We start from the raw sequence: 14,656 nt of genomic DNA, 5'->3' as shown, positions 1-14,656 counted from the left end.
ATGTCGCTGGGAAGGGGCGCCAGCCCACCGCCAGCTGTCCCTGCAGCTCCTTCCTGTGATGCAGGACCCACCCACCCCATGTGGTCGGGGGGTGGGGGTGGGGGGGGTGGGGGCTCGTGCACGTGGTCTGGGTGGGCTGCATGCTACAGGCAGCACTCTTCTAGGGGCTGTTCTGGCCTCCTTTGGGCCACCAGGAGAGTAGTGTGGACTCTATTCCTACTGTGTGCATCATGTGCACCCAGAGCTGAGTGCTCGGCCACACACACTGGCCTGAAGGCCGTGTGTGGGCCTCTGTGTGGCCACGACAGCGCCCTTGGGGCGACACATCTGCTCCCACTTTGCTCTCCCCTCCCCTTCCTTTGAGGGATTCGGGTAGCCTTTTCCCTTGCTCTGGGACCTGCAATTCCCAGTCAGGGATGTCCTCTTTTCCGGGGCTTGCTTGGGGCTCTCCATTAAGCTTTTACAAAGGGCTTTATCCCCAGCTTTATGAAAGTCTCTAAATAAGTTAGATCCATTGGTTAGCCTTTGCCAGTGATTTTTATTAACCTCCGGTTAAAGAAACATTGCTGGTTACAGAAGCGTGATTTATTCCTGTATAAGCCAGCCTCGTCTAGCCACCTGTAAGCCCCCGGGAGGAACGGCACCGCGTAAATGCGAAGTGCTGGGCGGTAATGAGAAGCATCTATAAGGAGAGGGCTTGGTGGCTGGAGGGGCTGTGGATCTGTCTTTCGAAGGGACTTTCGCGTGAAGTAAGTGGGAAGAGGAGCCGGGAGAGCTGTCTCCGGCCCCCGGGTGGAGCGCTGGGCCCCGCCCATGCCTCCTGCTGTGCTCATCCCTTGCCGCCCCTGCAGACGCGTCCCGGGTCCGGGTTCCAGGCATGGAGAGCAGTGCAGACTGCAGGGCTTAGGTCAGGGGGTTGGCGACCTTCCCCGTCACCACTGGCTCCTGGTGGCTCCGCCCTGGAGGCCACGGTGCTACGGGGCAGGCTCAGAGGCCCGGACTCAGGTCTGTGCAGCTTGGGCCGCAGGACCTCCCACCTGAGTTGCTGCTTCCTCTGTGGGATGTAGGGGTGCGGGGCACAGACCCAACATGGTGCCGTTCCTTCCCTTAACTTCCCTCCTCTGTGTCGGGGACGTGGAGGTGACCCGCGTGCCTTTGACACGGGAGGAGATGCTTGTCGGCCTCCTTCCCTGCTGTGCTTGTCACGCAAGCAGGTGGCTTCTGTGCACACACCACCTTCTCTTCCTGGCAGAACCCAGCGAGGTTGAGCGGAAGTGGGCACCACGCAGGCCGCGGGGCACCAAGGACGGCGGTGGCTGGGTCACAGGGACAAATGGCCCACAGCAGCCCCAGTCTCCAGGCTGCTCGCCTGGCTGCCTCTGCCACTAGACTGTATTTGTAAATCCTTGCGGGTAAAATCTAGATCGCACACCAGTCTCTTTGGGGCCCGGTGCTTGCGCTTTTAAGGAACCGTTTCCGGGCATATGGCTTCTCCCTGGTGCCCCGTGGCCAGACCTGCAGCCCTGGCGTGGTGGCGTGACCCCCCAGAGTGTGTACATTTAAGTCCAGCTCAGCGGTCCTGCTGCCCATGCCCTAGCCATGGTCTCACTGGGCCCACGGCTCTCTGCCGCCCCGGAGAACCCGATGGTCATGGCGCCTCCGCGTCCGGGCTCGGCAGCTGCCTCCTCAGACCCGTGCGGGCCTCTGCACATTGCTGGCCCTGAGCCTTCGCTCCGGCTCAAGTCCTCTCGGGCCTGCCCCCAGGTGCGCTTTCGGCTCAGCACGTGGCATCTGTCCGCTTTGGGCCCCTGGTCGTCCTGTGTACTTCCGCACGTCCCTGTACTCCCGCCGCCCGCTGCCAGACCGTGGTCAGCGGTGACCCGGGGTCCCGCGTAATCGCAGAGCCACATGCTGCCAGCCCGGCCGGACCCGGTCACTTCATAGCCCCAAAGCCACTGCCACCTCCCTGTTGCCTGCAGAAGGACGAGTGTGGGGCTGTCCAGTGGCGGGTCCTCCGGGGCCTGTTGGCTCTCAGCTCCCACAGCCGTGGACATAGCACTGTCTCTGTGTGGGCGGGCTGGGTATGGGCGCGGCAGGTGGCCTGGCCCGCGGCCTGGGACAGTGCTCACTCCTCAGCTCGGGACCTCCCCGCGCACAGTGGTGGGAGAGGGCTCAGGGCCCAGAACCCTGCCACTGGGCTGGCGTGGCTCAGTGGAGCAGCTCAGATTCCAGGGGACAGCGGCTCGGCCTTTTGTGGCCACATACCCAAGTGTCCCTTCTGCAGGCCGGTCCTTCCAGACACCCCCAGTGCTGGCCCGGCAGGACCCCTCCAGGCCAGGGAGGGCCTCCTCCTGTCAGAGCAGATTGCTTTGAGGCGGTTCAGAGGATTCAAGTTAATTAAAGAGCTCTTCCTTGCTTTCATTTCCTTGTATCTGCCAGCTATTTACATGCTAATGCAGGCCCTGCCGCCCAGAATGAGGGAGGTGTCAGCTCCAGGCACCTCATCATGCAGGAAAACAGTGGGAAATGAGATGAGCACTCGTTTATATATTTATATTGTGTCCCTATGGGTAGTGAGAGGTGTGCGGATTCAAATACATTTGAAAGTCAGTGGCATACAGTCTTTTTTTTTTTTTAAGTATTTCCTGAAGTGTCTACAAGGCTGACTTGAATTCTCTCCATTAAGGCCACATCTTACGCCGCATAATTGAATACATTATGCATGGTAATCTCTTCGCATAAGCAATTTTATAAAGAAAGAGGATGCAGAAAGTGGGGACCAAACTTTTCAAGTGCAGCGCTGTTCTTGCCGGCAGCCTGGCTTCCTTGGCAAGGGGCTTTCTGCCCAGAGGGTCAGCTGGTGGCCGTGTCCTCTGGCTCTTAGTACCGCTCTCCAGAAGAAGGAACTGCGCGGGACTAAATGTGTGCGGGGCTGGATGAGGGAATGTGGCTGCCGTCGTGGGGTGTGCTTGGGCCGCAGTGGTCCAGAGGCCCTGGGTTTGTGCCTGTGGATGGGGCCTGTGTGTCTTTGTCTTTCTCCGTAATAGCACCTTTTACAGGGGCGTGGTTCTCCCTGACCTTTGTGCGTGTGCCTCGCTAGAACAGAGCTGGGTGGACGGGCACCAGAGTGAGTCTCCCCTCTGGCTTCCCCCCTCCTTGGCGGCCTTGGTGGTCAGTGGCATCTTCGCAGCAGGGAAGTAATACCATTCTGATGGAGTCCTGCCTTCCTCAGGCGGAGGGGGTTTAGTGAGTGGTCTGTCGCTGACTTAGATGTCCTCACAGCCCTTCCTCGTCAGGTTTAATTCACACATTGGGAATATCGCCTCTGAGGCCAGAGCAGTGCTAGACACCTGCTGGCTCCTAAAGTGAGCTTCTGAGGGCAGCATCAGCCGCGGTGCCCGGCCCCTAGGCCTGCTGAACGCCTTCAAAGAGCAGCCGACATTGCTGTGTCTAGGAGGGTAGAGAGGGCGCGTGTTCTTCTCCTTCTGCTGAGGACAGGTAACGACCCTGGACAGTATGTGTAAAACAAACATAAAAGACACAGAGAGGTGGTGGCTGGGACCTCGGGACCAGGGCACACCATGTGCTGAGCCTCCTGGGCTCTGCTCTTTCCTCTCGTCCCACAGTTGGAGCCCGTGAGGCCGGGCGCGTTGGACCGGACTTGGCGGTACAGGAACCCAAACAGGCGCATAGTGGCTGAGCCCAGCAGTGGGACTCGGGGGACAGTGGGAGGCGTCCCTGAACCTGGAGACAGAGCGGTGGGAAGCACCCAGTGCGAGCGTCTGGGGGGAACACGGCAGAGCCTGCGGGGCCCTGGGGTCTGAACAGAAGCTCACACACAGACGCCCCTGCACGCCCAGGAGAGGAGAAGCAGGGCTCACGGTCCTCCCGGGGATGACGGGGAGCTTCTGGTGGCTCGTTCTTCTCCTTACGTGTGACACGTCTGTTCGGGTTTTTCATTTCTTCTTGAGTCAGTTTTGGTAGTTTGTGTCTGTGGGAATTTGTCCATTGCACTAGGTTGTTTGAGTTTTGGCGTCTCGTCGTTGATAGTATTCTTTTATAATTCTTTTTATTTCTGTAAGGTCAGTGATACTGTCTCTGTCATTTCCAATTTCAGTTATCCAATCTTTTCTATTTTTTTCCTGGGTTGGCCTAGCTAAAGGTTTATCGATTTTATTGATCTTTTTAGAGCGTCATTTTTTGGCTCAGCTGATTTCTCTATTGTTTTCTGCACTCTTTTTTGTTGATTTCTGCTCTCTTTATTAATAATTTCCTTTGGCTGGTTTTGGATCAGCTGTTATTTGAGGAAGATGCAGAAGCAGTTTGGTGAAAGAAAGATGGCCTTTTCAGCAGGTCACGCTGGAGCGCTCAGGCACCCATAAGCAAAAAAGCAAACCGCACACCTTATACAAAAAGTAACCACAAAAATAAATGTAGAACGTAAAAGTACAAAAGTTTTATTAAAAAAAAAGAGAAAGAGAATCTTCAGGGTCTAGGCAAAGAGTTCTTCAACTGGGCCATCAAAAACACGATCCATAAAAGGAGAAGTGATAAATTGGACGTTGTAACAACTGAACACTCTGCCCTGTGAGAGACCCTGGTCTGAGCTGCAGAGATGGGTACAGACGGAGAGCGTGTTTGCAAGCCGTGTGTCCGACAAAGACTGTTAGCTGGACTCTATAAAGAACCCGAACACTCAATAGCAGAGAAAATCTAACAAGAAAACCGGCACATGCAGATGGCAGATGAGCACAGGAAGAGATGCTCGGCATCATTAGCCAGCAGGGTAATGCAAGTAAAACCACAGTGAGGGATCACTGCACACCTCAGAATGGTTAAAATAAAAAATGGTGACAACACCAAGTGCTAGCAAGGATGCGGAGAAACAGGATCCTAACCATCCTGGTGGGAATGTAAACTGGCCCAGCCCTCTGGGTTATAACGTCTCCATTTGTTAAAAGCCGAACTGCAGTGACCAGATGGCCCAGCAGTTGCACCCTGGGCATTTATCCTGCAGAAACAGAACGTATGTGCAGGACTGCTCCTTGCAGCTTTATGGGGGATAGTCCAGAGTGGAGAGATCGCCGGCGTCCTCCAGTGGTGGACGGTTGCACATGGCGGTTGCACATGGCGGCACAGCTGTTGGTCTGGGGTCGGTTGGCCCTGCTGGCGTTCTCCCACCAGCTCCGCCAAGCTACCGTGACTCCTCCTCTCCTACTCTGTCCCAGCGCATGTCCACCCTCGGAGGCTGCCGTGGGTTGTGGTCTTTCCCCTCCCAGGGCTCTGACTCCTTGTGGTGTGGCCACAGTCAATGTTGAGGGTGAATCGGGGAAGCGTCCCCTTAGCTCACTGGGCTCCAGGCTCATGTGTCTGGAGGTGCCGGGAACCCCTAACCCCTTTAAACCTAGAGCACCTCTTGTTTTTCTCGATTGTAATACTGTACATTGTGGAGCATTTGGAAACTGCTAAAAAGTATAAAGAAGACAGTTCATTGAAATCCTGTTTGTATGTTTTCTTCATATCTTCCTTCCTCCCTCCTTCTCCTTTTATCCTTCCATCCATCCTTCCATCCGTGCATCCATTTATCCATCCATCACCCACCCACCTACCCGTCTGTCCATCTGTCTGTCAGTCCATCCATGCGTCCACCCACCCACCCTTCTATCCATCTGTCTATCCATCTATCCATGCATCCATCCATCTATCCACTCATCCATCCGTCCCATCTGTCCATCCATCCACCCGTCCATCCCGTCCATCCATGACTGGCTAATGACAAAGGGCCAGGTGCTGTGGGATCAGCTGTGGTCTTGTAGCTATTCCAGGTATTAGGAAAATTGGCAAGAACAGAACAGACAAGACCCGTTTGTGTCCTGTGTTTGTCACTTAACATTTATTGTGACAAATGCTTGGGTCATTAAACAGTTTTTGAAAATAACAAACTATAGAAATGATCCCTGAAAGTATAGTTTTAACAGTTTTTGGAAAACAAAACCCTCAGTGGCTGTATAATGTTCCTTTATACGGATATATCAGAATTAAACTCTTTATTGGAAATTTAGATTGTTTTTAATTTTTCATTAGTTTTGCTGGCGGGAGCGGCATCCTTGCATGCAGCTCTTGGCCATATCCCTGACTCATTTCTTAAGATGTGTATCAGAACCCGGGATTCCTGGTGACAGGGTAGAAGCACCGTTAGGACACTCGGTCGGGCTTGCTGGCTCAGTGCACGTCCCCCCGGCAGGCGAGCCCCGTTGGCAGTATCATCCGGAGCTCATTTCATACTGCTTTGGGTGAGAAATGGGTCTTGCTGGATTTACGTGGCACGTGCCCAAGACTCTGCGTTCAGTCCACTGCCGTCTTAGACGGCACTGTTTTCCAGAGGAGGGAGGAGGTTTCCGGGGATTCAGTAGCTTGCCAGAAGCATGGCCAGGAAGTGGGAGAGCCGGGTTTGCAGCTCGAGTCCAGTCCCTCTGCAGAGGGAGGGCAGCTGAGAAGCAGGGAAGGTCCAGCAAATTAAGGGTCTTGGAAGTCAGATTTGTGCAGTAGTCGTCCTACGGCTGCTTCCTCGTGCTCCGCAGACTCAGCCGGCCTCGAAACGTCCACGGCGTTGGAGGAGCCCAAGCCCGGTGGTGCAGCGCGTAGGCGAGGGGGGGCCTTCCTCGGACCCCGCCGTGGTCACCCCTCAAGCACCCGGGAGGCGAGCTGCGCCCCTGCTGGGCTGTGACTCCGCCGTGCGGGCCACCCTCCTGCTTGTCCCGCTGCCTGTCTTCAGCGAGGGGGGAGCAGGGGGCGCCGGCAGGGGCTGCTGCGGCCTGGTGTGCAGGGCGACCACCAGCCAGGGGCTTCTCTGCCCTGCGGCGGAGGTGCCGGGAGGCTGCCGCCGGCGTGAGCAGCCACCTCGGCTTCGCTTCTCCCGCCCACCTCTGGCTCGGTGAGTGCCTGGGGCTTGTGTCCCCAGTCCCGCAGAGCGCCGCTGCTTTCCTCGCTGAGGGAAGCGGGAGTCCGTTTTCCTCCTCCAGGCAGGGCTCCTCTGTTCGTCAAGCCTCAGCCGAGTTGGGGTGGCAGCAGCCTTGTGCCTGAGCCCTCCAGCCCCGCCGCCCCGTTCGCTGTCCGGCGGGCCTGGAGGGGCAGTCGCTCACGGGGCCTCGGCACAGCCATCCCCTCGGGAAGCAGCACCGCGTTGTGCCTGCCGGGCCAGTGGGAGGGAAGGCCTGAGGCTGGGAGCCCGCTCGGCTTTGGGAGCACCTGGAACAGGGGGTACTCAGTGTGGGGATGGAGCCTCTCATTTGGCTCTGCTCCAGGCCCATGGCCAGAAGTCATCACGTGTGATTCAGAAAGTCAGGGGCCAGAGCACCCTGCAGGGCCTGACCGCTCCTTCCATCCCAGGTCCCAGTGGGGGCCTGCGGGGCCCTGGAAGGGAGCCCGTGACTGCAGCGTGGGCAGAGGGGACATGGGCAGAGGACACGGGCAGGGGGCGGGCATGGGCCGAGGGGGCATGGCTGCAGCTCCCTCCTTCCCCCAGAGGCTGGGAGGGGCCTGGAGACTCGAGGGCGGAGGGAGTGGCTTCCCAGCCCTCCTAGCCTGTGAACCTCACTCAGAGCTGCTGCAGGGGCATCGAGGCAGGTGGCCCCTGCTCTCTTGACCCCAGGAGTCACGAACGGGGGACCAGGCACCGATTGAGCCCTTCTACCGTTCAGCAGTTACATTTTTAACATTTTTTCTTTGCTGAGTATTGTCTTGGGTGTTGAAAATTCAGCTTGAAAGACAAAGAATGTCTCACCTACCCGTGGAGCTCCCTGTGCAGTCAGGGAAGCAGGGAGAGGCCTGATCTAAATAGGAAGTTGTCATGATGGACAGACGGTGGGCCACAGAGTGTGTTGAAGGTCCCCTCACCCCCAGCAGGGCCCCTGTCCTGGGATATCCCCCCGCCCCACATCGGGTCCCCATCCTCGGACCACCCTCCGCCACCTGAGCGGGCCCCTGTCCTGAGACACCCACTGGAGTGGGTCCTCCGTTCTGGGACACCCCCTCCCCTCTGCCTTCCCCCCGAGTGGGCCCCAGTCCAGTGGGTCAGTGGGAATAACCAGGTTTGTATTCTGCTGTTTAATGGGGGAAGACATTCCAAGAAAGTGGGTCAAGAGTAATAATCAATAAGAGCTGAAATTTAAAAATTGATGCTATGGGTTCTACATAAATGAGCTTCCTTGGTCCTAAACGTAAGCCGATGAAGGGAGATTTCTTGTCTTTCACAGTTGACAGAAGTGAGGATCTGGCAGAGTCACTCACGCCTGCCCTGGTGCCACATGGAGTCTGGGGTCCAGGGTCTGCGTAGATGGGGTGGTGTGAAGAGCTGAAAGCAGGCCTTTTTGTCCGTGGCTCTGTCCCGTGGGCCCAGTGGTCGGTAGCGGGTGATGTTTATGGAACGAGTGAAGGTGGTGGATCTGGGTGTGAGCTGTCTGGTGTCCTGGGCCCTGCGGAGGCGTCAGCAAGCGGGTGCCGAGACCCTGAGGCGCGTGAGGCCATGCGGCTGAGCTGAGGGAGCAGTGGACAGGGGACGCCTGCGGGCCCAGGTGTGGGGGCACACCCACACACACAAGTGGTGTGACAAGGTAGAAGGTGGGGCTTGGAAAGTCCTCTGAGCCTGGTCGCTGTCCTTCTGGAGAGGCGCCTTACGCACCCCACCCTCCGTGCTGCCCCCGCTCCTGGGGTGGCACCGCGGGCTCCTACCTGGGAGCCTGCCCACCCCCACCTCCCCCACGGTTTCTCCTCCTGCATCCTTTTTGCTTTTTTGGCATTCACCTCCAACTCCCTCCTGGGCTGGGGTCTGGGAGAGCAGGGCTTCCAGCAAAGCTGGTCTAACCCCAGATGGCTGCCCTTGCCACTGGACACGAACTTCCTCCCTCCCCTCGCCTCCCCTCCCCTCGCCTCCCCTCCCCTGCCCTCTCCTCCCCTCCTCTCCCCTCCCCTGCCCTCTTTCTTTCTTTTAAGATTTTATTTACTTGAGAGAGACAGAGATAGTGAGAGAGAGCACAAGCTGGGAGGAAAGGAGGAAGCAGGCTCTTTATTGAGCAGGGAGCCCGATGTGGGGCTCCATCCCAGGACCCTGGGATCATGACCTGAGCCGAAGGCAGAAGCTTAAACCGACTGAGCCTCCCAGGCGCCCCTGGACATGAACTTTCAGTTGAGGACGCAGAGCAGCATGGCCTCCCTTGGTCTTTTTGGGGATGCTTCCCAGTGATTGGTCATCGTGCTCGGAGCCCTAGTCATCTGGATTTCTGTCCGGTCAGCAGAGCAGTGTTCCGAGGGAGGGAGGGTCTGGCAGAGGGGCCCCTCTCTGAGCTCTGCGGTCGGCTCCCTGGGGAGGGCCCGGGTGGAGGGATGAAGCCCGTCCAGTGCCTGACCTTCTCATTTGAGGAAGGACTTTTACAATTAGAGCTATTTGGGTCATGTCCTGTGTCCTGAAGACCTGGGGTTTGGGTGCTTTAGCGAGCGGTGAAGACCTTGGGGTCACTGTTGCCCATGATCTTCTTGCGCTCTGTGATCCCAGGGACTTGGGCCAGGAGCTGTTGTGGAGCCTTGGTTTATAAAATGCGTCTCTATCCTGGTGTCCACGCGGCCTTTAGCATGACAGCCGAGCCTCAGGCTCCTGCTTCCTGCAGACCTGGGTTCCGATCTCAGCTGGGTCATAGCATCTGAGGACCCTGAGCAAGTTAGGGAACCCAGTAAGCCAGTTTCCTCATCTGAGAGGATGAGCCCCTGCCTCCCATGGTGGTTCTGAAGGTGGAGCGATTGACTGTTTCCTCCATTCGCACTTGGGTTGAGTGAATATTTACTGTATGCCTGTTAGGTTCTGGGCATTGTGCCGGGCGGTGGGTAGCCCGCAGTGAGGGGAGGGCCCAGTGAGCCGTGGCGTGGAGATCGCCTTGCTGGGCACCTCGCCCGCGGTGAGTCCACCTGGGCTCCGCTGCCTCTGCCAGTACCTTCCAGTGAAGAAAGCCTGGCCTATCTGACTCAGCTTCTGCTTTGCAGTTGGGGGGCCAGGCTCGGAGAGGGAGGGGCTGCTGTGGCTGTCATCAGGCTGTGCCTTGGTCACCCAGCTCTCGCTCCTCTCTGTCCTGTCCGGTAAATGGTGCTTGACCCAGAGCCAGGCCACGGCAGCTCGCGCTCTCCCCGTGTGGCCCGCACACCTGCGGCGTGGACGCATGGCTCCCTGCTCGCATCACCGCTGGTGGGGAGAGCCTGCCGATTCGGGGCCGGTGCCGCGGACGCATCCTACACCCGCCATAAATGAAATGGAATTTGTAATAGAGAGTGTGAAATCTCAGTAAGATTGCTTTGGGAAATCTCAGTTGATTCCTGCTCCTTCCCACAAGAGGTGTTGTAGAGCTTTTCATCGGGAGGTTGAAATTGCAAGAGCACGGCCGGCTGGTGAGGACACGAGCAGCAGGTCCTCCCTTCCCCACCTGGCCACAGGTGCTGCTGGCTGAGGACGAGCTGTGGAGGGCTGTTGTCTGTGCTGGGGGCCGGCTCCTGGCCTCCGGCTGCCGTTGTGGGGACGCCCGATGCTGCTGGTGGACCCGCCCCCCTGTGTCAGGCCTGCTCTGAGCCGCTCGAGACTGTGAGGACTGAAGGCAGCAGAGAGAAGGCCATAGGACCCAGAGGTGGGAATGGGGTGTCGTCAGGTGTTTGCCGGTCAGCCCCAGGGGGTACTGTGGTGGCTGTGGACACGAGAGGCTCCGAGGCCCCCAGAGAGCCACTAGGAGCAGGGCCCAGGGCCTGAGTGCTCCTCTGTGTTGAGACAGGGACAGTGGTGCTTGGGACCGTGGGCCGGCTCCTCCAGCTAATGGACCACGGTGACACTGGTGCGTTTGGAAGCATCTCACCAAGCCCAGACGAAATTTCTGCCACTTCTATGAGCCTTCCGCTGCCTGTTGTGGAAGCCTGGCCGCGCCCAGCGCCTGCCTGCGCCCAGCGCCTGCCCGAGCCAGCTGCGGAGCCCCGTGCCCACCAGGATCGCGCGGGCCTCACTGGGAGAGGCGCATCTGCTCCCTCGGCTCCCCCAGTATCCCTGGGAGAACTTGGGGAAAAGCGCTGTCTGCGAGACCCCAGGCTGACTTCTCGGGAGCACAGCCTGGGCCTCCTGGCAGGGCTTGCTGCCTCCCCCGCGCTGGCGTCCGGTCCTGGGGGGCCTGGCTCCCGATCCGTGGACGTCTGACTCCTTCATGCTTCACCTGTCCCTACCCGTCGCTCCACTGTCATCAAAGCTCTGGGCCAGCCCTCTCGAGTCTTCACCCTCGGCACTCCTTGCTCAGAAGCCCCCAGACGCCCCCTTTCCAGACCGTGCAGTGTGATGTTCAAACTCCCTGGGGCAGCCCCACGGCGCCACCCCACCCAGCTCCGCTAGATGGTGCCCCACGGTGGACCCTGCCCGTGGGTTCCCCACCGGCCTGGAGGCTACCCCTCCTGTCTCATGTGGGCCCCTCCTGGGCTCTGGAGCTGAGCATCGCGGGTCGGCGGCCACAGGGAGTTGGCCTTTGGTCTCGATGTTTCTTTCTGATGAGGGGTTTGTCAGCGTGACTGTACGGCCATAGCCATGCTTCTAAAACTGCAGAATCTTTTTGTTCAACATGTATTTTTTTCAGCTTTGCACTGGCCTGCAGCACACATAGTCAAGTGCTGTCCTAAGAGGACAAGCCAGTGAGTTAGAGCAAAGCCGGTCCATTCGTGCTGGGCTCCCAGGTGGGACTGGCGCCGTCACCGGCACCCTGGAAGCCCCCCTTTCCCGCCCCGCCCCGCAAGGCGATGCTTTTCTAACACCGTGCACCCGCCGTCCCTGTTTTTAACTTTTACATAAGTGGAATCCTACAACGCATGATCTTTTGTATTTGCTTTCTCTTGCTCAAAATCAGGTTTCTGTGGGCAGTTCATTTCTGTTCTATGAGTGGACCACATTATGCTTTTTCATGCATGCGTTCCTGTATGATTTTGAGTTTCTTTATTTCCGGGCGAATGTGAACAACGTTGGTGTGAACGTTCTCTTGTGTTTTGGTGCACCTAGATCTGCTGGTGTCTGAGCACCCAGGAGCGCCCTGCACCGTGGGCACGTGACGTGGGCCACGGGAGGGGTCCACTTCTGCGCATGTGACGGTGTGCACGCCTGCTGACAGCCAGCAAGCACTGCTGTTGCTCCGGAGCCTGCCCTCACCTGAGGGTGTCGTTCATTTAGGCAGGTGCATTCCAGGGTGGGTGGCGGGGCGGCCTTGTGTCTCCAGTTGGCATTTCCCAGAATGTGGATGGGGCGGACACCTCTTCATGTGCTTCCTGGTGTGTGGAGGCCACTCGGGTGAGGTGCCCGGCACATCCACGACCTAGTTTTCTCCTCTGCTGTTGTCTTTATGATCAGTAAGAATTGTTCCTGTTTTCTGCACACTGGCCTTTAGTCAGGTGTTTGCACTGCAGATGCCTTCTGCCCATAAGATCTAAACTGTAATGCAATCTAATTTATCCTGTGACCATTCCTCGTTGCTTATCATTTCCCACGTCCTCTTTAGGAAACCCTCACCTGCCCCATGGTCACTGATGTATGTGTCAGTATTTTCCTCTTTATTGGGGGTCTTTCCTCCCTTAAGACTCAGAGCACGAAGCTTGACTGTGCCGTGGCGAGCTCCCCCTCACTCACCCCCCACAACGATGTCCAGTCAGCTCGATGCCATTTATTGACACGCTTCCTCTCTCACCACCCCGCCAGGCTGCTTATGTGGTAAAGGCAGGGTCCCCCTCTGCACTGGTCCATTTCTCTGTCTTTTTGCCCAGACCACTCTGCCTTCGTCACGGGGACTCTGCTCAGCCCTGATACCTGATAGAGCCAGCCCTCCCTCCCTGACCGCCTTGGCTGGTGGTGACCCTTTACATTTTCATGTGGAGTTGAGAAGCTGGCCTGTCCGTTTCACCAGTAAACCCGCCGAGATCTCTGTTGGGAGTGTAATGATTAAGTACCATCTTGGTAAGTGTGCATCTGATCCATGAACATGGTATACACTTCTGTGCTTTTAGGTCATCTTTTTTTCCCGTCAGTGTTTTATAGGGCTTTCTAGGTAGACATCTCATAGATTCGTTTTTTTGTGTGTTTTTGTTTTTATGTGGCATTATAAATAGCATCCTTTCTCAAGTTTATTTTTCTAACAATTTTTTGCTACTACATAGAAATATAATTAAACTTTGATTATTGATTTTGATCCAGCAACATTCTAAATTAATTTTAATAAGTTATTTGTGGATTCCATTGGATTTTCTGGGTTCACAATGTGTCACCTACTCATAATAGCTTTTAATTCTTTGTACCTTTATGGCTGTTCTTGCCTTCTTCTGCTGCTCAGGATCTCCAGCACTGTTCTGAACAGAAGTGCTTTGGTAGCTGGTGCGTCAGAAGGAAAATATTCACACTTCCCTATTGCAGACCATGTTCTCTTCCAGTCCTCATTTGCTAAGAGGGCTTTTGTTTATTGTCTTCACCGTGAATAAATGTTGAATTTTAATCACATGCTTTTTCTGCATGTACTGAGATGATCATAGGATTTTTCTTTACTCCGTTAATGTGGAAAATCAAATTAATTGATTTTCAAATGTTAAACCAAACTTGCATTTCAGAAATAAGCAAACTTGTGTATGGTTTTCCTTCCTAAATAATGTCTAGTTTGATTTGCTGATAAGTTGGATAGGGATTTTGCCTCTGTCTTTATAAGAAATTCTGGCAATTTTCATTTCTCCTAATGTCCTTATCAGCTTTTGATGTCATGGTTTTTCTGGCGTTATAAAATGAGTCAGGGATTCTTTTTTTCTCTTCTCTGTAATAGCTTGTATGAGATCAGGGCATTTCTTCCTTAAGGGTTAGATAGATTTCACCAGTGAAGGCATCTGGGCCAGTGGAGTTTTCATGTTGGAAAGATTTTAAATTGGGGCTTTGATTTCTTTTAGTAACTTCAAAGTCAGTCAGATTTTCTTTATGGATGATCATTCATCTTCATGATCTGTGGTTGTGTCTTCTTTTTCAATCTGGTTGTTTGGTTATGTGTGTGCTCTCTCTCGAACTGTCTCATGAAGAGTTTATCGGTCTTGCTAGTCACTTGAATGAACCGATTTCTAGCATTCTTGATTCTGTACCATAAGTATTCTGCTTCATTAATTCTATTTTTATACTTTTTAATTTGTTCTAACTTTTGAGCTATTTGATGATTGCATACTGTAGTTCTGATACATTGTATTTTTCTTATTCATTTCAAAATATTTATCAATTTTAATTGTGATTTTTATTTTGACTACCAGGTTTTTTTAGAAATAAATTTAACTTCCAACATTTTGCGATCACCGAATTATTTATTTATAGCTTAGTTTCATTGTGTTCAAAGACCATACTCTGGGACGTGTTGTATGATCCCTAGGGAGCCGGTGTTTGTAAATGGCCCATGCACACTTCAAAATCATGTGTGGTCTGCATTGTTGGTTGCGGTGTCTTATATATATCTGCATGTCAGTTGTTAATCATACTGTTCGGATTTTCCACGTCCTCAGCGATGTTTCTCCCATTTTCTCCAATCCTGAGAGACCTCTGTTGGAATTTCCCAGCTTCACTCTAAGTTTGCCTATTTCTTCTCCT

The 14,656-nt window shown here is 55.1% G+C and overlaps 1 protein-coding gene and 1 pseudogene across 10 annotated transcripts in view; one reads left to right on the top strand and one right to left on the bottom strand.

Annotated features, from left to right (window-relative positions):
- Window positions 1-14,656, top strand: part of MAD1L1 (mitotic arrest deficient 1 like 1) — a 312,404-nt gene that overhangs the window by 141,010 nt on the left and 156,738 nt on the right. The gene's annotated exons all lie outside the window — the stretch shown is intronic.
- LOC117999703 lies at window positions 5,882-5,973 on the bottom strand (annotated as a pseudogene).

Source organism: Mirounga leonina, unplaced genomic scaffold, assembly GCF_011800145.1.
Source record: "Mirounga leonina isolate KUSES-001 unplaced genomic scaffold, KU_Mleo_1.0 Mir_454, whole genome shotgun sequence".
In the NCBI taxonomy this organism is placed as follows: Eukaryota; Metazoa; Chordata; class Mammalia; order Carnivora; family Phocidae; genus Mirounga; species Mirounga leonina.
This window is presented reverse-complemented; position numbering and strand designations above follow the sequence as displayed.